The sequence below is a fragment of the Peromyscus eremicus genome, chromosome 2, assembly GCF_949786415.1.
Source record: "Peromyscus eremicus chromosome 2, PerEre_H2_v1, whole genome shotgun sequence".
NCBI lineage: Eukaryota > Metazoa > Chordata > Mammalia > Rodentia > Cricetidae > Peromyscus > Peromyscus eremicus.
The window spans coordinates 101,987,185-102,007,321 of record NC_081417.1 but is presented as its reverse complement, the minus strand read 5'-3'; the positions used below and the strand labels follow the sequence as shown (position 1 = coordinate 102,007,321).

The 20,137-nt window shown below is 44.0% G+C and overlaps 1 protein-coding gene across 1 annotated transcript in view; it reads right to left on the bottom strand.

Moving 5' to 3' along the window:
* The window catches only part of Dennd4c (DENN domain containing 4C), a 98,600-nt gene extending 82,560 nt beyond the window's left edge, over positions 1-16,040 (bottom strand). The window contains exon 1 of the mRNA XM_059254510.1: positions 15,651-16,040. The gene's annotated coding sequence lies outside the window, so the exon portion shown is untranslated. The remainder of the gene's footprint in view (positions 1-15,650) is intronic.
* Between the last annotated feature and the right edge of the window lie 4,097 nt (positions 16,041-20,137).

Below are 20,137 nucleotides of genomic sequence, written 5' to 3'. Positions count from 1 at the left end.
CCCCCACAGTCAGGAAGAATGTCTCCCACCAGCACCCCGCAGTTGCTTGGTCCCAAGTAAACACACAGAGGCTTATATTATTTACAAACTGTATGGCCTATGAGTCAGGTGTCTTGTTAGCTAGCTCTTATAACTTAACCCATTTCTAGTAATCTATATGTTGCCATGTTGCCGTGGCTGTGGCATTACCGGTCTGTTGGCATCCTATTGCTCCTTGGGCGGCAGGCTGGCATCTCCCCTTACTCTGCTTTCTCCTTTCACTATCGTGGATTTTCCTGCCTGGCTCCATCCTGCCCTGCCATAGGCCAATGCAGCTTTATTTATTATCCTATGAGATTAACACATATTCACAGCATACAGAAAGACATCCCATAGCAAGACCCTGTTTCAAAACCTGGAAAAGGGGGCCAATGAGATGGATCAAGGGGTAACTCGAGAGCCAACTCCCCTGCAAGCTGTCCTCTGGCCTCCACACTCACAATATGGCATGCACACATACACATACATACATACATACACACACACACACACACACACCTATCCACAAACATACACACATACACACTACTATTCAGTGAAGATTTATGAACAGTTGATCTAGGTAATAATATGGATGAATAATAAAATGATATGAAAGCAATCAGATCAAGAAAAAAAGAATGCATATATGATTCTATTATTATTATTATTATTATTATCATTATCATTATTATTATTTTGAGACAAGGTCTACTATGTAGCCCTAGCTGGCATAGAACTCATTGTGTAGACCAGGCTAGCCTCAAAATCACAGAGATCCATCTGCATCCGCGTCACCAGTGGTGAGATTAAAAGCATGCACCACCATGCCTGGCCCCATATAAATTTTAGAAACTTGTTGGAAAGATGTTCTCAGTGGTTAAGAACACTAACTGCTCTTCCAAAGGACCCGAGTTCAGTTCCCAGCACCCACATGGTGGCTCAAAACCATCTGTAACTCCAGTCTCAGGCGATCTGACACCCTCTTCTGGCCTCCAGAGGCACTGCATGAATGTAGAGCATTCTTATAGGCATATTCTTAAAGGCATACTTATAGGCAAAACACCCACACACATTTAAAAAAAAATCTCAAAAAAAAAAAAAGCCAGCCATGGTAGCACACACCTTTAATCCCAGCACTTCAGAGGCAAAGCCAGGTGGATCTCTGAGTTCGAGGCCAGCCTGATGTACAGAAGGAGTTCCAGGATGGCCAGGGCTACACAAAGAAACCCTGCCTCAATTAATCAATTAACTTAATTGATTTTTAGAGGCCATATTGATAACAGGCAATATCAGGAGAAAATAGTGAGGTAGGAGGAAACTTGGGATATCGATGGATATCTTCACTATCTGGACTTGATAATGATTTCCTAATTTGAAAGAAGCGTGTCAGAATACAGACTAAGAATGGAGTCGTGTGAGAATTCTAAGCAGTTGTGAGAAAAGTCCAAGGAAGTAAGACAAGAGTCTGGTGACCTCTGTTTCTTCAAAACACAGAATTGTTCTTGGAATGGGTTTGTGGGTTCCTCCCAGGTGTGGGGTAGGAGTGAGTTTCCTTCAGCTGTTGCTATTCATGTGCCTCTGTGGAAACATGTTTTTGTCATGTACAGCTTGTCCTTGTGTTGTATACTTTATTTGGGTGAGTCTTCTGAACTCTCAGAGAATAAATTGTCTGATGCTCTGAATAAAGCCGGCTATTGCACCAGATTTGAGTCGCCCCATTTTTAGGTTCACCTAAGCAGTAAACAAAAGGGATCAGAGGGAGTGGGAGGGAGACAGGAGAGGATGATGAAAGGTTTAAAAAAGTTTTGCTGCTGTTGGTTTTTGAAAGAGATTCATTATGTAGCCCTAGTTGGCATGGAACTTTGTAGTAGACCAAGCTGACTTTAAACTGTTGGCCTCTGCCTCTTTTATTTATTAAAGATCTATTTTTATTTTTAAATTATTGGGGGGCTGGAATGATGGCTCAGAGGCTAAAAGCACTGGCTGCTCTTGCAAAGGACCTGGGTTCAATTCCCAACATACATAAGACAGCTTACAACTGCCTGTAATTCCAGCCTCAAATGATCTGACATCCTCTTCTGGCATCCAAAGGCACTGCATGCAGGTAGAGCACAAATATACAAGCAGGTATATCATCCATATTCGTAAAAATAAGTAAAAATTTAAAAATATATGTATCTGTGTATGGGTATGTGCACATGAATAAAGAGGCCCTGAAAGGCTAGAGGTATTTGGATTCCCCTGGAGCTGGAGTTACAGGCTGCTTTGAGATGCCTGGTGTGGGTGCTAGGAACCGAACTCAGGTCCTTTGAAGTGCCCCTAGTGCTCTTAACTACTGAGCCTCCTCTCCAACCCTGTACTTATATTTTTATCTATTTTGGGTTTTTGTTTTGTTTTGAGGAGTAAGACTCAGTCATAGCAATCCTTTTATCCTTTTTGCCTCACGCTCTGAAATGCCCAAACACTAGACCTTTAACTCTCTTTACCATGACCACTCAGACTACATGTACTTTACAGCTGAACACTTTTTCTCTCTGTGTGTACCTCACATTTTTATTCCTTCAGCTACTTAAGACACTAAGTTGTCTCCATACCCTGCTGTTATCGAATACTAATGAGCCTGAGGGTGGAGGGGTGCAGGTATGGCCTCAAGATAGCAATTTCACTCTGGCTAGATAGCTAGAGAAGTTTAATTGCCAGTCCATACAGTAATTCTATTTTTGGTTTTTGTTTGTTTTGTTTTGTTTTGAGACAGGGTTTCTCTGTGTAACAGTCCTAGCTGTCCTGGAACTTGCTTTGCAGACCAGGCTGACCTCTGCCTCCCAAGTGCTGGGATTAAAGGTGTGCACCACCACTGCCTGGCCAGTGATTCTATTTTTAATATTTGAGTAATCTCCCTAATTAATTTCCCACGTTTGTAGATAGTGTTCAAGGACTCCCTTTGCTCTAAACCTCATGTAGCAAAAGCTTTTCTGCTTGGTTTTTAGAGACAGGGTCTCACTCTGAAACCCAGGCTAGCTAGAACTCACTGTGTAGCCCAGGCTAGCCTCAAACTCTCATTAGTCCTCCTGCTTCAGCCTCCCAAGCCGCTTACCTTTAACAAAGCTTTTTTTAAAAGGTATTTTAAAAAATCGACTTATAAGGCTTAATAATTATTCATTCTCCAATATAACAAAGATAATCTTTCATAATTTAATTTCATACTTCTTACTGACTATGCCCCCCCCCCAGGGTTTCTCTGTGTTGCCCTGGCTATCCTGATACTCCCTCCATAGATCAGGCTGGCCTCCAACTCAGAGATCCCTCTGCCTCTGCCTCCCCAGTGCTGGGATTAAAGGCATGTGCCACCACACATGGTGACCAAGAAATTCATTAATGTAAACAAAACACCATTAGCTTCAACTTACACAACTAAATATCATCCACACAATTCCTCTCATTGTAATAAAAAGGTTTCTTTCAGAGTTTCACAATTTATCTGCACATTCCCACATCATGCATAATGAATAATTTTTTTTAATCAAGAAAAACAAGAAAAGTACCATTTTATCAGCTATTGGCTACATTTAAGCAATGTGAAACAGGTTTAGTGGTTTCCTTTAGACAACTCTATCAAGATCAGTTATGCCTATATCAGAGAACTAGAACACTGAAGTCCTTTCAAATAAAATCAGTTGACAAAACAATGATATTCTCCATTGTTTTATCTGTGGTGCCAAGTTTTACAGGAGTAATGTAAAGAGAGGGCTTGAGCCAGATCGTTTCATCCAGGTCAATGAGACTAAGAGAGTGAGGTCCTATCTCAAGAGAGTCAGAGGGAGAGAGGGAGAGAGGGAAAGAGAGAAAGAGAAGGGAGGAGGGAGGGAGGGGAGGAGGGAGGGAAAAGAAGGAAAGGAAAGAGAAAGCCAGGCAGGATAAAGGAGCCCTGGAAAGTAAAGGATGCGGCAGCCACTAGTAACTGGATAAATCCAGTTGTTAACCACCAAATCCCCTTGGGAAAACTAGAATTTCCCTTTTTGAATGTTATCCAAGTGTGGTAGCAAAGGCAGAAGGATCACCAGAGTTTAAGGCTGGCCTGGTCTACACAGTGAGTTCTAAACCAGCCTGGACTGCTTAACGAGATCTTATCTCAAAGAAAGAAGGGGATGGGGAGCCAGCCTAGGCTTCGTGGCCGTACCAGTAATGCCAGAATTTATGAGGTAGCAGCAGAAAGATCAGGAGTTCATGGCCAATCTCACAGAGGCATTCTGAGGCCAACCTGTGCTTCAGGAGACCCATCAAAGAAAGAGAAGGAGGCGATTAGGTTTATCACTAAGGTTTATCAGCCAATGGACCTATGTATCAAAGTAACACTATAACAATATGTCTGGGAAAATTAAAAAGGACAACTCTGGGTCTCAGTAATTTTGGTGTGTGATTTTTTTTTTTAATTTGCAAGTTTTTAAAATATATATAAAGTTATATCCCTCCCCAGTGCTGGGATTAAAGGCATGTGCCACCACACATGGTGACCAAGAAATTCATTAATGTAAACAAAACACCATTAGCTTCAACTTACACAACTAAATATCATCCACACAATTCCTCACATCCACACAATTATATATAATAAAGTTTATTTTTTAAAAAATGAATGAATGGGGGCTGGAGAGATGGCTCAAGAGGTTAAGAGCACTGGCTGCTCTTCCAGAGGTCCTGAGTTCAATTCCCAGCAACCACATGGTGGCTCATAAACCATCTATAATGAGATCTGGTGCCCTCTTCTGGCATTCAGGCATACATATAGGCAGAACACTGTATACATAATGAATAAATAAATAAATAAATCTTAAAAAAAAAAAAGAATGAATCCCAGTGGCATTTGAACACAGTAGTTTGACAAGAAGAACTAAAAAAAGAAAATTTGACCCTTATTTTTGTTTTGTTTTGTTTTGTTTTTAGAAGGGTTCTCATAGTGGTACTGGTGTAACAATTTTGAAATTAGACTGTACCTACTCTGCAAGTGAACAATTGTTGGAAGTCAGAATTCCTGCTGTAAGAATATGTAGATATAAATTTGGGAAATATGGGGCTGGAGAGATGGTTCAGCGGTTAAGAGCACTAGCTGTTCTTCCAGAGGACCCAGGTTCGATTCCCAGCGCCCACATGGCAGCTCACAACTGTCTTTAACTCCAGTTCCAGGGGATCTGACACCCTCACACCAATGCACATAAAATAAAGTTTAAGAAAGTATTTTTTTTAAAAAAAAAAAAAGAAAGAAAAAGACTTTTAGCTGGGCAGTGGCGGTACACACCGTTAATTCCAGCACTCGGGAGGCAGAAGCAGGTGGATCTCTGTGAGTTCCAGGCCAGCCTGGGCTACTGAGTGAGTTCCAGGAAAGGCGCAAAGCTACAAAGAGAAACCCTGTCTTGAAAAATAAAAAAAAAAAAAAAAATTTAAAAAAAAGACTTATTAAAAAAAGAAGAAGAAAAAAAATCGGGGGAATGTGAGGCAAAGAGTCAGAGTACTAGAATGAAATTAGAAGCATCAGTGTGAATACATAACTTTACAACATGTATGCTAAGGCAATTCTGTGCCTTAATGACTCCTAGAACAGAAAAAGCATATTAAACCAGATGTGGTGGCACTAGTCTAGCCTGTAGTCCCAACACTCAGGAAGCTAAGGCAGGAGGATTTCCAATTCCAGACCAGTCTGGGTTAAGCAGCAAAGTTCTGGCTCAAGAAATCCAAGCAAGCCGAAACTAAGCAACTGCTCAATGCTCAGGCAATTAGAAAAGGCCATCTATATCAACCACTCCAGGGCTCAGGAACATCAGGAAAGAGACGGTAGAAAGACAGTGTGAGGCAGCGTTGGGGTGGAATGTTGTGGAAGGCTGCCACCCAGTTATGACCTGAAGCCTCACAAGCTGTGATTTCCAGAACAAGACCAGACACATCAACATCCTGTATGGAGGGAAGACTGAGTTATAAGGTCCAACCCACTCTATGGGAGCTATAGACAGTTGCTGGAGAAAGACATTTTTTTCAATGTTGTTCCTGTAAGTAACCTGTCACCTATGCGCCTGTAAACAGCCTTAATTAAACTCATTAGGTCACGAAAAAGACAGGAGCAGATACAGGGCTAGGAGGAGATCCGGAGAATAGCAGGGGAACGAGAAAGTAATGGGGGTAAACAGGATTAAAATACACTATATACATGGATGAGGATGTCGTAATGAAACATTATTATGTATAAATAATGTGCCAATAAAAACATTAAAACCAAATAAATAAACATGCATTCACATAAAACTAAAGTCCAGACTTTGGTTAATGTCAATGCCATTAGTAGGACAATTATGCCATAGTAATATAAGATGCTTTATTTTGGAGTTATGTGGGTTTTTTTTTTTTGAGACAGGGTCTCACTTTGCAACTTACTATGTGGCCCAGTCCGGTATGGAAAGCATGGCAATGCTCCTGCCTCAGCCTCATGAGTGCTGAAAACTACCAGTAACATAAACTATGCCCAACTATTAACATAAAATGTTATCAGGAGAAAAACACAGAAACACTATCTTTTCAACTGTTCTGTAAGTCTAAAATTATTCAGAAATTAAAATTTTAAAGGTGGGGATATATCTCAGTGATAGATCACTTGCCTAGCATGGGAGAAGGCCTGAGTTCAACCGACAGCATCACTAGAACTTGATTTTATTCTTTATTGAGGGAAAGAGAGTGTCCACAAGAATGTGAACACATGCTTGTGGAGACCAGGGGTGGATCTTAGGTGTCTTCCTCAATTGTTTTTCTGCCTTATTTTTGAGAAAAGGTCTGTCACTGAACCTAGAGTTCACCAACTGAGTGAACTAGCAGCAAGACCCCAGGGACCCTCCTGTTTTTACCTTCTCATTTTGGCGATTCTGGGAGCACCATGCCACAGCTGGCTTATTAATGCGGGTACTGGGAATCTGAACTCAAGTCCTCTTGCTGGCACAGCAAATACTTTAACAACCATGCCAAACTAAAAAATACTTTAATTTCCCTGCCACAAGAATTTAAATAGATACAAATTTTATTAATTTACTATATATGTGCATGTGAACAGTATTGACAACAGCAATATAAACAAGCAAATCAGGAAACAGCACACATGTCCATCAACTGATGAACAGACAAAAGATGAACCTTGCAAACATTCCACTAAGTGGAAGATCTAGTGCCTATGATCCCAGCACTAGAGAGAAGAAGAGAGGAGGGTTGAAGATGTAGAGGCCAACCTAGGCAACAAGAGATTGTGTCTCAAAACAAATAATAGGTGCTAGAGTAGGGATTCTCAACATGTGGGTCAAGACCCCTGGGTTTGACAGGCCCTTTCATGGGGGGAGGGATGTCTTAAGACTATTGGAAAACACAGATATTTACATTATGATTTGTAACTGAAGCAAAATTACAGTTATGAAGTAGCAATGAAAATAATTTTATGATTGGGGTCACCACAACATAAGGAACTATATTAAAGGGTTGCAGCACTAGGAAGGTTGAGAAACACTGTGCTAGACAGCTCAGCAGTTAAAAGTGCTAGCTGCTCTTCCAGAGAATTGAGTCCAATTCCCAGAACCCACATGGGGCGATTCACAACCATCTGTGACCCCAGCTCTTAGGGATCCAACATCCTCCATGGCCTCTGTGGATACCTACACTCATACACATACCCAAATGCTGATACATGTAAGAAATAAATAAAAATATTGTATGTGTGTCCTTCTTAGTTCTGATTGCTTAAAAGCACACCCAGAAGCAGTGTTACCAAAACAACAAACAGTACCTAATCCACCCCTACAGTAACACACCAGGGCAGGGCCCCCTAGAGAGACGACAAGGCTGAAGTAAATTACAGAAAATACATGGTACAACCAGAATGTCACATGCAAAGGACAAAAGGCCCTAAGATTAGTGGGGTCCTGTCAACAGTCACAGGGACTAGCTTAAAGAGTCTCCTATAGGCCAAACTGTGGATGATCTCTGAATCAAAATGAGTGGCAGGAACTGGGAATATGACTCAGGAGTAAACTGCATGCTTAGCATACAAAAAGACAAAGAATGGTAAAAATGCATTAGAATATACTGTTTTTGAGCCTTGAGTGCATTCGGTCCTACAAAATGAAGGGCAAGAAGACTTTTTACAGAAAAATACCAACAGATACTTTGGGGTGAAGGAATGATAGAAAACAACCATTTAATAATATATTCAGATTCAAGAGTGTTAGGTTTCAATCCCAGGACAAAAGGCTGAAGTGCCTACTAAACATATCAAAGTGAACCTCACTGCCAGGTTCTCTCAGCATCCCTCAGTCCATACCTGTACAGGGCCTTCCTGGCTGGCACACCCCACTCCCTACTCTATCCAGCCCTGGGATTCCCTTCCCCCAATTGCCCTTCCGTATAAAATCCAGCCATTTTGGTTACACCTTCTCCTTTGGGCCTCCTACCTGCTACACCTGGCTCCTCTCTCTCCCAGCTCCCCTCCCCTGGCCTCTCTCCTCACTTGGCCCAGGGTCATGTCCACTCCGGACTCTCCCAGATGTCCCTGCCTCTGGCTATGATCTCCCCTTTATCTATAACAAACTTTCTCCTCCACCATACCTAGGAGCAGTCATGCCCTTTCCTTTTTATTTCTTTTTTTTTCATTCAATGAGTACTAAATAGAAAACAGCACAGCGCCAGGCAGTGGTGGCACACGCCATTAATCCCAGCACTCGGGAGGCAGAGGCAGGCGGATCTCTGTGAGTTCGAGGCCAGCCTGGACTACCAAGTGAGTTCCAGGAAAGGCGCAAAGCTACACAGAGAAACCCTGTCTCGAAAAAACCAAAAAAAAAAAAAAAAAAAAAAAGAAGAAGAAAAGAAAACAGCACAACAATAAAACATTAGTCTGGTGAGAGAGGGTGCACCTGGAACTCTGCACTCAAAATGCTGAGACAGGAGGATCTTGAGTTTAAGGCTGGCCTGAACTAGACATGGAGCTCCAGGCAAAACTGGACTACAAAGAAAGATCATGTCTCAAAAATCAAAACAGATGGGTCAGTGAGATGGCTCAGTAGATAAAGGTACTTATCACTATACCTGACAACCTGGGTCTCCAGGCCTCACATGGTCTAAGGAGAGAGCCAATTCCTGCAAGTTGTCCTGTGACACACTGACACACACACACACACACACACACACACACACAAGTCAGGGATGGCCCCGGCGATTAAAGCTCTTGCCTCACAAGCAACAGTTTGATCCCCAGAACCATGTAAATTCTGAGTAGGCTTGGCAGCTTTCCTGTAATTCCAACCTCTGAAGGCAGAGATGGGATTCCCAGAGTAGGCTGGCTACTGAGACTAGCTGTGTGCGAGTCTTCATTTGATCCTGCCTCGAAAGAAAAAGGCAGAAGAGTGACTGAGGAAGACTCCTGACATCAACCTCAGCCCTCTATATTCATACTCACATGCTTGCACACACACCTACACATACATGTGCTTCACATACGTAAACACACCCCCCCCACACACACACACAAGCACATGAAAAAGTTTTAAAATAATGACATCAATAAACAAAAACAAAAAAGATCCAGGCTTGGCAGTGCATATCTTTAATCTCAGCACTCCAGAGGCAGAGGCTAGGGGATAGATCTCTGTTAAGTTCAAGGACAGCCTAGTCTATCGAGTTCCAGGCTAGGGGAAGGAGGGGGAATCTCCAAATAATTGATAATTACACTTCCAGCCAGGTCTGAGGCTAAGGCAGGAGGACTTTTGCAAATTTAAGGCCAGCCTAGACTGCAAGCAAGACCCTGTCTCAAACAGAAAAGAATAACATAGAAGCTGGAGAGAGGTCTCTGTGTTGAAGAGTTTAAGAGCACCAACTGCTCTTCCAGAAGACCTGGGCTCAATACCCAGCACCACATGGCAGTTCACAACCATCTGTAACTGCAGTCTAGGGGATATGCATTCAGGCAAAAGACCCATACACATAAATACAAATGCTGGGCTTTATAGGTGAAAATACAGTCTTTCAGGAAAAAAAAAAAGTATCAAGTAATGAGGAAAATACCTTTATAAGAGAGAAGAAAGCCTACGGCCATAGTTAACTAAGTCTTTGCCTGAAAAGTAAAGAGCCCCACACACCTCAAATGACTTATGGTTACCACTGCGTTACAGTATACAGAATAAAAAGTGCAACCACGCAGCATCCATGTGGAGGTCAGATGACAACTTTTCAGGAGCTGTTCTCTCCTTCCACCACGTGGGAACCAGGATCAAAGTCAGGTTGGCAGGCTTGGCCGCAAGTAACTTTATTCCCCGAGCCATCTCACCATCTCTGAATAATTCACCTTTCTGTGTATTAAAGTCTCCTGCGCAGAGCTGGGAGTCTAGCTAAATGCTGAAGCACATGCATGATTACCATGTAATTCAGGGTACAGCGCCCTTAAAAAAATCACATATAACCTTGAGGGGGGGGATCTACCTTCTGTTTTGTTCCATTAGCCAATCCCCAAGCAACATCCAATTAACTGCAATTGGTCTATGTGTTTTGATCTAAACTCCCTCTCTTCACTCTTACCAAAACAAAAAAACTTTTCAGGTTTATTCATTCAGGCTTCTAAGTTTCTGGAGGAAAATAGAGCTTGCTTAGTGGTACACACCTCATGTACTCACGTAATACACACCTCATATACTCACGTTATACACACCTCATGTACTCATGTAATACACACCTCAGGTACTCATGTAATACACACCTCATGTACTCACGTAATACACACCTCATGTACTCATGTAATATATACCTCATATAATCCTGTAATACATACCGCATGTAATCATGAAACTCAAAAGGCTAAAAAAAGAGAATTGCCAATGAGTTTGAGGCCCATCCATGTCATATTGTGAATCCAGGCCAGCTTGGGATAAAAATCTCATTCAATAAACAAGAAAAAAAGTTTTAGAGGGAGGCAAATGGAGATTTATGTTTATAACTACTTTTTAAAAAAAGATTTGATTTATCTATTTTATGTGTCTGGGTGTCTTACTGCCTATATGTATGCGTACCACATGCGCGCAGGGCCTGTTGAGGTCAGAAGAGTCAGAAGAGCTGGAACTAGTTACAGATGACTGTGAACTGCTGGGAATTGAACCCAGGTCCTTTGCAAGAGCAACAAGTGTTCTTATCCACTGAGCCACCTCTCAAGCCCCAGAACTACTTTAAAGCACAGCACAGGAGCACTGGGAGATGGCTCAGTGGGTAAAACAGCTTACTGGCAAGGCTTGTTCAAAAAGAACAACGAATATACTGAATGCACCTGGGCATACAGGTCCATCACTTGGGAGGCAAAGCAGGACGGCTAGTCCGTGAGTTTGAGGACTGAGTGGGGAGCAGGGACAACTCTTCTGGCCTCCGCAGGCACAGACACACATAAACATGATCAAAATTAATAAATCTTTTAAAGCAAAAAAGAAAAGCAAGCTTAACCATTAGGAAGCAGGAAGGAGGAAGTGACATAGAGAGGCAGTTAACACTTGCCACTTTTCCAAAGGACCCAAGTTCAGTTCCCAGCACCACATCCTTCAGTACACAACCACCGAAACTAGAGCTCAAGGAGATGTAATCGTTCAACCTCCTTGGGCACTACTAAATACACAAGCAACTACAACAGAGAACAGCTTAGATCAACAAAAAAAATCAAGAGCCAATATGGTGGCACACACCTGTAATCCTACAACTCGGGAGTCAGAGTTAGAAAAATCTCGAATCCAAGGCCAGATTGTGATAATAATTAGCCTAGCCATATATACTATAGCTCCCACATAATCTCACCAGTGCATGGCTACCTCCACTGTAAACAGCCCCTTCAAAGCACTCTCTGTATTAATTAATAACTGATGAGTAAATAGAGTCTCTAGTTTATATTAGGGCCCCCTTTTGATGGTATACAGTCTGTGGCTTTGAACAAACGAACAGTGCACACATCTACTACTACAGTTTCACATGTAGTTTCAGTGCCTTAAAGTTTTCTATATGCTTTCTACCCCCGTTTGTTGCTGTTTTTCTTTTCCTTACGGCTTTTTTGAGACAGGGTCTCATAGCTCAAGCTGGCTTTGAACTCATAATCCTCCCACTTCGACCTCCCAAGTACTAGGATTACTGGCATGCCCAGCTTTTTGCCGTTACTGGGGTCTTGCCTTTTTATTATTATTATTATTATTATTTACTTCTTTGTGTATGTGGGTGGATGTGCATGGTACAGCACATGCATAAAGATCGGAAAATAACTTGCAGGAGTCACTTTGCTCCTCCTAACGTATGGGACCTAGGGATCAAACCTAGAGTTTGGAGACAAGTGCCTTACTTGCTCAGCCATCTCACTGGCCCTTATTTTGTTTTGAGACAGCATGTTAAACAGCCAGGCTAGCCTCAACCTTACTCTGAAGCCAAGGCTAGTCCTGATCCTCCTCCTGCCACCTCCCAACTACAGGGAATCACAAGCATATGCCATCACACCTAGCAATCTAATTCCATTTACTGTTACCTGTTTTAAGCACAGGGCCACTGAAATTTCTAAACTACATATGTGAGATGGAGGTATGCAAAGTTTCTGGGTTCGACCTAAAAAAACACAGTAACACAAAGAAGTCATGCATGAGAATTACACTGCATTTCCTCCACAGCAATAATCTAACCAGCAGTAGGAGGACAGGGAAAGATAAAAGTCACACCAATCTGAAAGGAGGAAGTATTACCAGCTTTCTTAGCAAACATTATGAATGTGCATGGGGGAAAAAAAGAAAAAAGCTAAGAGCAACTGGAAGTCAAATGTAAGTTTGAGCAGACCATGGAGAAGACGACCTGCAATCCCTGCACTTGAGAGCAGGAGGCAGAAGAGCTTAAGGTCGTCCTCAGCTTCGAAGTAAGTTCCAGGTTACCTAGGCATGTATCTTTCCCAGAATTTAAGGGGCCCAGGCACGAGGATGGCAGCAAGTTTGAGGCCATGTTGGTCTACACAGCAAGTTCCAGGCATGCCTAGACTACACAGCAGGCCTTGTAACAAAAAAAGTAGTTTTCAAAGTGGGCCTGATGGTGTCTCACGTTTGCCTGTAGGACTCACACTGAGGCAAAAGCAGGAGAATTATAGAAAATTCCCAGAAATACTATTATAAACTTCAAATAATAAAGTATCTAAATTTGGAATTCCTTACACCATGATGCTAAAAGATGTCTTTTACTAGGCTATAACACATGAAATTCTTTCCCCAATCTTCAACTTTCTTTTTGGTGCTCGGTTTTGTTTTTTTCTAAACATGGTCTGACCACTTAACCCAAGCTGGCGGGAAACTTGTTTGCTGAGTAGTGAGGCTGGCCTCACACAATCATCCTGCCTCCACCTTCCAAGTGCTGGCGGATTAGAGATGTGCAACGCTACACCTGGCTTCCCAAAGTTTAACGGCTAAAGAACATCCCATTCCACCAAGACATCCCATTGCTACAAATCTATAAAACTGACAACCTGAAAGAAGGTATGGTTTGTGAGGCACCATCCCCAAAAAGTTAACATTCTAATTTGTGTACTATGAAAACTTGTGTCCTAATTACAACAGACATTCTGTTTTCAAATCACAACAGTCAGATGAGACAACCTGCCACTGACTCAGCTGCTTTCTTTTTCACTTTACAACCTGCACTTAGGATGCAAGAACCAGACGAAAACATAACTCTGAAAGTGAGCAGCAAAGCCAATATGGTGTTTGTCTTGGCAGGAAACACCAATGAAAATATGAGATGCTTCAGTCTCGGCTGGCAGATATACAAAAAGCAAGAGTGCCTTGTCATTATTTACCATGCAAAATCCTCCATGTATAAGTTACACACTGCCTTTTACTACAGATGCTTAACATGTTTCCTTAAATAGATCACCTGCCCGAATAACCATCCAAATCTGGCACCAGGAATCATTACAGCCTGCACAACATGACAGTTCTTGTAACTTAGAACATTTGCTTTTAAAAAGTCTCCACCTACAACTTCTCTACCAATTTCTTCTGCTACAAGCTCAAGTTTATACTATAAAACACTGTAGCTCGTTTATACTATAAAATACTGTATTTATTCCCAGAATGCACTTATTTACAAATTACACGGAAGTAAATTATTAAAATACAAAAACATCAACATTTCTAATACATCTTTTCTATTATTCAAATAACCAAATAATTACACCCCCCGGCAAGGTATTGTCAGCCAAAAATCAAATGACATGGGATTATTTCACTAAAACAGGTAATAAAGACGATTAGCCCCTTAATCTCGATCAATTACTTTATAAATAGTCAAAGGAGGCACCATGTGGTGGGGAGTGGACTGAATAGCAGAAAACATTTTGTCGCTAACTAAAACACGATTCACAATCCAGTAAGAGGCAGGTCATGTTCATGCACACAATTCTAAGTTTATATCTGAGATTTCTGAGTTCAAGAAGGCAGTTTGCCAACTTTTTAACACTAATATGGAGAACAAAGCAGAAAATATAGCGGGTTTTTAATGGTTATAATGACTGAGATGCAAAGAATGGTTTTCCTTTTGCAATTCACTTTTTTTTTTTAACAGAAAAGTCACACAAAGCTTTCTAGATTTGAGGTAATTTAATATACACGATTACCTCAAATCAAATGTTTACTGAAAACTTAGCAAGAGCACATTGTAGCTAAGGATCTCTTCTATCTACTTCTCCTTGGACACAGAGATAGGAAGGGAATACCTACTCCTAGGGTTAACAGGAGTGTGAGAACATCTTAATTGCAGTTGCACACAATTAAGCAGACGCAGTAGGTCAACTGCGTAGGCTACACAGTGCATGACAACCTCTGCAGGCACAATCGCACAAGTTGCGCTTTCAGTCCGGGGGATGACACCTTCCCTCACATTTGCTCAAGTAACTACGGTAACTGCCCTAAATTTTCCCGTGTGAAACCAACAAAATGTGGGGGAAGAGAGGGAGGGGGACATTTTAAAAACTGGGTCACTCCTTATTTGTTCTCTCCAAGCACATTCTTCGGGAGGGAAACGGCCTACGAAGCAGGGAGAGAGGGGAGAGGCTGAGAGCATCTCCAGTGCTTTAAAGTTACAGTTCTTACAGGAGTCGGCACTAGGGGCTCATTAGTTGGCTTTATTTGCGTTTAGTCACTCCGGAGCTGAATGGAGCCTTCCTCTAAGTTATCCCCAACAAAGCAGCCCTAAGCATCGGCCACAGTCCGGCAGAGGAGGAAATGCCCTGGATTCACCTGCGGCACCTGCTTGCGCCCGGCTGCCTCCACCTCCGCAGCGTCAGCCCACCCCTCCGCTCCACCCCAGCTCCCTGGAGGCACCGCCACCGCTCCGCGACCCACCGGCCGGGCCAGGGCCCCGGAGTCTGGCTCCCGCCCCACCCCGGCGGCAGAGGCCAGGCCCTGGCGCAGCACCGAGGCGATCCTCACGAGGCCCTCGAGCCGCAGCCACTTCGCACCGCAGCCGGCAGGACTCCGGGGACCTCTCGCCCGCCGCTCCCCTCCTCGGACTTGGTCCCGGACGCTACCTGCGCGGGAGGCACGGGCAGGGCGGTGGTGCGGACTCACCTGCGCCAGCCCCGTCAGCGACGGCCCGACACTGCAGCTTCCTGGGGCGAGAAAGCGCCGGCTACGCGGCCTGGGCACCCTCGGCAGGCAGGGCCGGGACTCCGGCGGCCCCTCTGCGCCTGCGCCTCCGCGCGGCCGGGTCTCGAGGGGCACCGCCTGCGGCGAGGGCAACTGCCGGCCGAGGGGCTCGCGGGGCCGCGGGCGGGCTCTGCGGGAGGACCGACGTCTAGGCGCTGCCGGCGGCGAACCTGTCCCGACCGCAGACCGCCATGTTTCTGTTCCCTCTTCTCGTTTGCCTTCCCCTCCTTCCGCCCCTTTCCACAGAACACCACTTTCCCTCCCTTCTTCCCTCTCCCTTTCCTTCTGCGGGGGCGGTGGAAAGGGCGCGGGGAGGGCGGGGTCCGAGGTCGGGCCCGCCCCGGCAGAGCCACGCCCCTATGGTTAGGCTCCGCCCAGTGGTTGACCCACGCCCCCAGACTTGAACCAAGCCTCGCGCTCAGGCCACGCCCCTGCGCCCGGCCCAGAGAACTCCCCGGCTGCGGCGGCCGGGTTTCTGTCCCCTACCCCCTCCTCCTTGCAGAGGGACCCATCCTGGCTGACCTCGGGGCGCGCTCTAAGAGTCCTGACGCTGGCCTCGCGGACCCCCAAGCGAAAGATGGTTAGCGTTCCAGGCGCTGCTTGCAGCCTTCCCCTACGCTCTGTGTTTATTGCCGGTGGCCTGGAGCAGGTGACCGCTGCCTCTCCCAGCTCGGGCTTTCCAAGACTGGAAAAGTGACACTGGATAGCTCAAGGTCAATGAAAAGAGAGCCAAGCGAGACGTGAAGTTCCCCTTTAATAAAAGGCTGGACGTCCCACTCATAACTGGGTGACCCCCACAAAGTCCGAGTGACACAGGAGGGCTGCCCCTTTCCACGCCGGCCACAGACCTCTGGAGAGACCTTAGCTGCGCAGGCTTTCGAGTAGAGCTCTTTAAAATAATCGGTACCCCGCTGCCTCCCAAAGGTGGCCTAGATTTGGAGGCACGCATTCTGAGTCTTCCCTGTAATGCGGTTTTGGCAAGGTATTTCTGACTTGTTGAGGCGGGGGTGGGGGAGGAGGGTCTCACTATCTATCCCTGGCTGTCCTGCAAGTCTATTTGTAGACCAGGCTGGCCTCTAACACTAAGAGAGCCTCCATTGCTGGATTAAAGACGTGCGCCACCACTCGGTGACAACTTTTTTAAGGCACCAACTTTTTAAGAGACAAATGGCTTAAAATAAGTTACAACTTGTTTCCTCTTGGAAAAAAAAGATTGGCCAGTAACCCGCAGCTGATTGAAATTACAACTAATAAGTTTTTTGTTTTTTGGTTTTTTTTGGCCGGGGCGGAGCGGGGGGGGGGGCGGGGGGGAACAGCGTATAATGAACGACGTGTGTGAACATGCCTTAATAAAACCCGTTTCTTTGTATGCAGTTAAAAAAAATCACTAAATTAAAGATTTGTTCATATTTGGTGAGTACTCATGTACATAATGATAACTTTGCTGCGAATTATTCCTTAATCACTATTCTTGCTTACAAGTGGAACATCAGTCTGATTGTTGTCAATTTATTTCTGAAGTTTACTGCAGGTTTGAAAAATTTTGGCTTTGACTTCGGTAACAGACACCGTTTTCCTCACCGCATTAGCAGTCAAAATTGATTCAAGAAGAAACACTTAGCGATATAAATACGGCACCCTTAGCAATAGTTAGGAGTTAATCTGGAGCCCTGGAAACATCCTAACACTAACAATCTAGACAGCAGAAAATTTTAAGGACTTCTTGTACTTCCTCACCGATGTGAAAATCAATACTTTCAAAACATTTAAATGGAGTTAATGGGTTTAACTTAATGGGAGAGAGCTTATTTAGCCCTCATGAGGCCCTGGGTTGGATCTCTAGCTCTGAAAAAACAAAATGTAATTGGGTAACGTATCATTAGCCATCAGGCACTGAAAGGGCCTCCCCTTTCTCCCCAACCCCATTCTTTGGTACCTGCAAAAATGAAAAAAAAAAAATGGGTGCTAGAGAGATGACTCAGTATTTAACAGTATTTGCTGCACCTCTAGAGGACCAGAATTTAATTCCCAGAACCCTGTCCAGAGGCTCACAACCACCTGTAACTCCAGCTTCAGGGGATCCAACACCCTCTTCTGGCCTCCAATGTTACAAATATGTAGGTGCACATACTCACACAGAGACACACAAGCATACAAATCAATAAAAGTTAAAACTAAGAAACCCTTAAAAAGCAATAAAATGCCGGGCAGTGGTGGTGCATGCCTTTAATCCAAGCACTCGGGAGGCAGAACCAGGTGGATCTCTGTGAGTTAGAGGCCAGCCTCTTCTACAGAGTGAGATCCAGGACAGGCACCAAAGCTACACAGAGAAACCCTGTCTCAAAAAACAAACAAACAATAAAGTAAGTGTGCTGGATTGTTTTATGTCAACTTGACACAAGCTAGAGCATGCAGAGAGAGTTTCAATTGACAAAATGCCTCCGTAAGATCCAGCTCTATGCAAAATCTCTGTGGAAATTTTTCTTAATTAGTGATTGATAGGGGAGGGCCCAGCCCATGTGGGCAGGACCACCCCTAGACTGGTGCTGGGTTCTAGAATGTCTTAGAGTGATTATTGCTATGATGAAACACCATGACCAAAGCAACTTCAGGAGGAAAGGGTTTATTTGGCTGTTCATCACTCACTGTTCATCACTGAAGGAAGTCAGGACAGGGACTCAAACAGGGCAGGATCCTGGAGGCAGGAGCTGATACAGAGGCCATAGAGAAGTGCTGCTCACTGTCTTGCTCACATGGCTTGCTCAGCTTGCTTTCTTATAGAACCCAGGACCACTAGGCAAGGGATAGCACTAACCACAATGGGCTGAGCCCTCCCACATCAATCATTAATTAAGAAAATGCCCTACAGGCTTGCCTACAGCCCAATCCTCCTTTTTTTTTTCAAGACAGAGTTTCTCTGTGTAGTTTTGCGCCTTTCCTGGAACTCGCTTTGGAGACCAGGCTGGCCTCAAACTCACAGAGATCCGCCTGCCTCTGCCTCCCGAGTGCTGGGATTAAAGGCATGCGCCACCACCGCCTGGCATTTTTTTTTAAGATTTATTTATTTATTATATATACAGTGTTCTGTCTGCACATATCCCTGCATGCCAGAAGAGGCCACCAGATCTCATTACAGATGGTTGTGAGCCACCATGTGGTTGCTGGGAATTGAACTCAGGATCTTTGGAAGAACAAGCAGTGCTCTTAACCTCTGAGCCAGCTCTCCAGCCCCTACAGCCCAATCTTATGGAGGCATTTTCTCAACTGAGGCTCCCTCCTCTCTGATCACTCTAGCTTGTGTGTCAAGTTGACATAAAACTAGCCAGGACACAGGCTGAGCAAGCCATGAGGAGCAAGCCATTCCTTCGTGACCTCTGCAACAGCTCCTGCCTCCAGGTTCCTTCCCTGCTTGAGTTCCTGTCCTGACTTCCTCCAATGATGAGCAGTGATGTAGAAGTGTAAGCCAAACAAACCTTTCCTCTGCAACTTGCTTTTGGTCATGGTATTTCATCACAGCAATAGTAACACTAACTAAGGTAGTCAGGGATGCCAAAGGCATTTCCTACCTTAAAAAAAGAAAGAAGGAAAGAAAGAAAGAAAGAAAGAAAGAAAGAAAGAAAGAAAGAAAGAAAGAAAGTTGGGAAAGGCAAATTTTTCCGTATAATGGATTACAAGATTTAAGAAAATCTGTAATTTTTCTTAATGTTTTCATCATCCTAAAGTTTTATCATAAAATTTTCATCTCCGTGCTCTGCTCCAAGTCTCCTGGAAGGAACTCGCAAGTCTAGCTTTTCATCTGAGCCACCTATTTTTTACTTTGCATGTTCTTGATCACTCTTGCACATCCAGGATAAATAAGTTCACTTTGATGTTTAATACAGACATATTTGTCTGCCCTTACTGAGGAACTACTTGTGGTTAATAGTTGCTCAGGGAATGAGAATTCTTTTTTGAGGATCTGGCCACTTGTAGGAGTCCCATGCTCCAGTGGATGGTCCCTCACCCATGGCCAAATGGGAAGTACCAACTGGATTTAGTGGGTTATTAAATAAAACCATGAAGTTGGGGGTGGGGATATGGCCAGAGTGGGATGGGATGGGATGGGATGGGGGGTGTGTGTGTGGATAGGATCATATTTCATTGTGTACATGTATGAAACTCTCAAGAATAAGGACACAATTTAATCCTCAATTAAAAAAAAAAATAAAGAGGACTGAACAGGTGGGTCCAAGGTTAAGAGCACTTACTGCTGTTGCAGAGGACCTGGGTTCAGTTCCTAGCACCCACATCAGGTGGCTCACAACCACCTGTGACTCCAGTTCTGGGGGACCCAACACCCTCTTCTGACATCTGTGATCACCTGTACAAACATGGTATACATACAAATGCTCAAACACATGCAAATACAC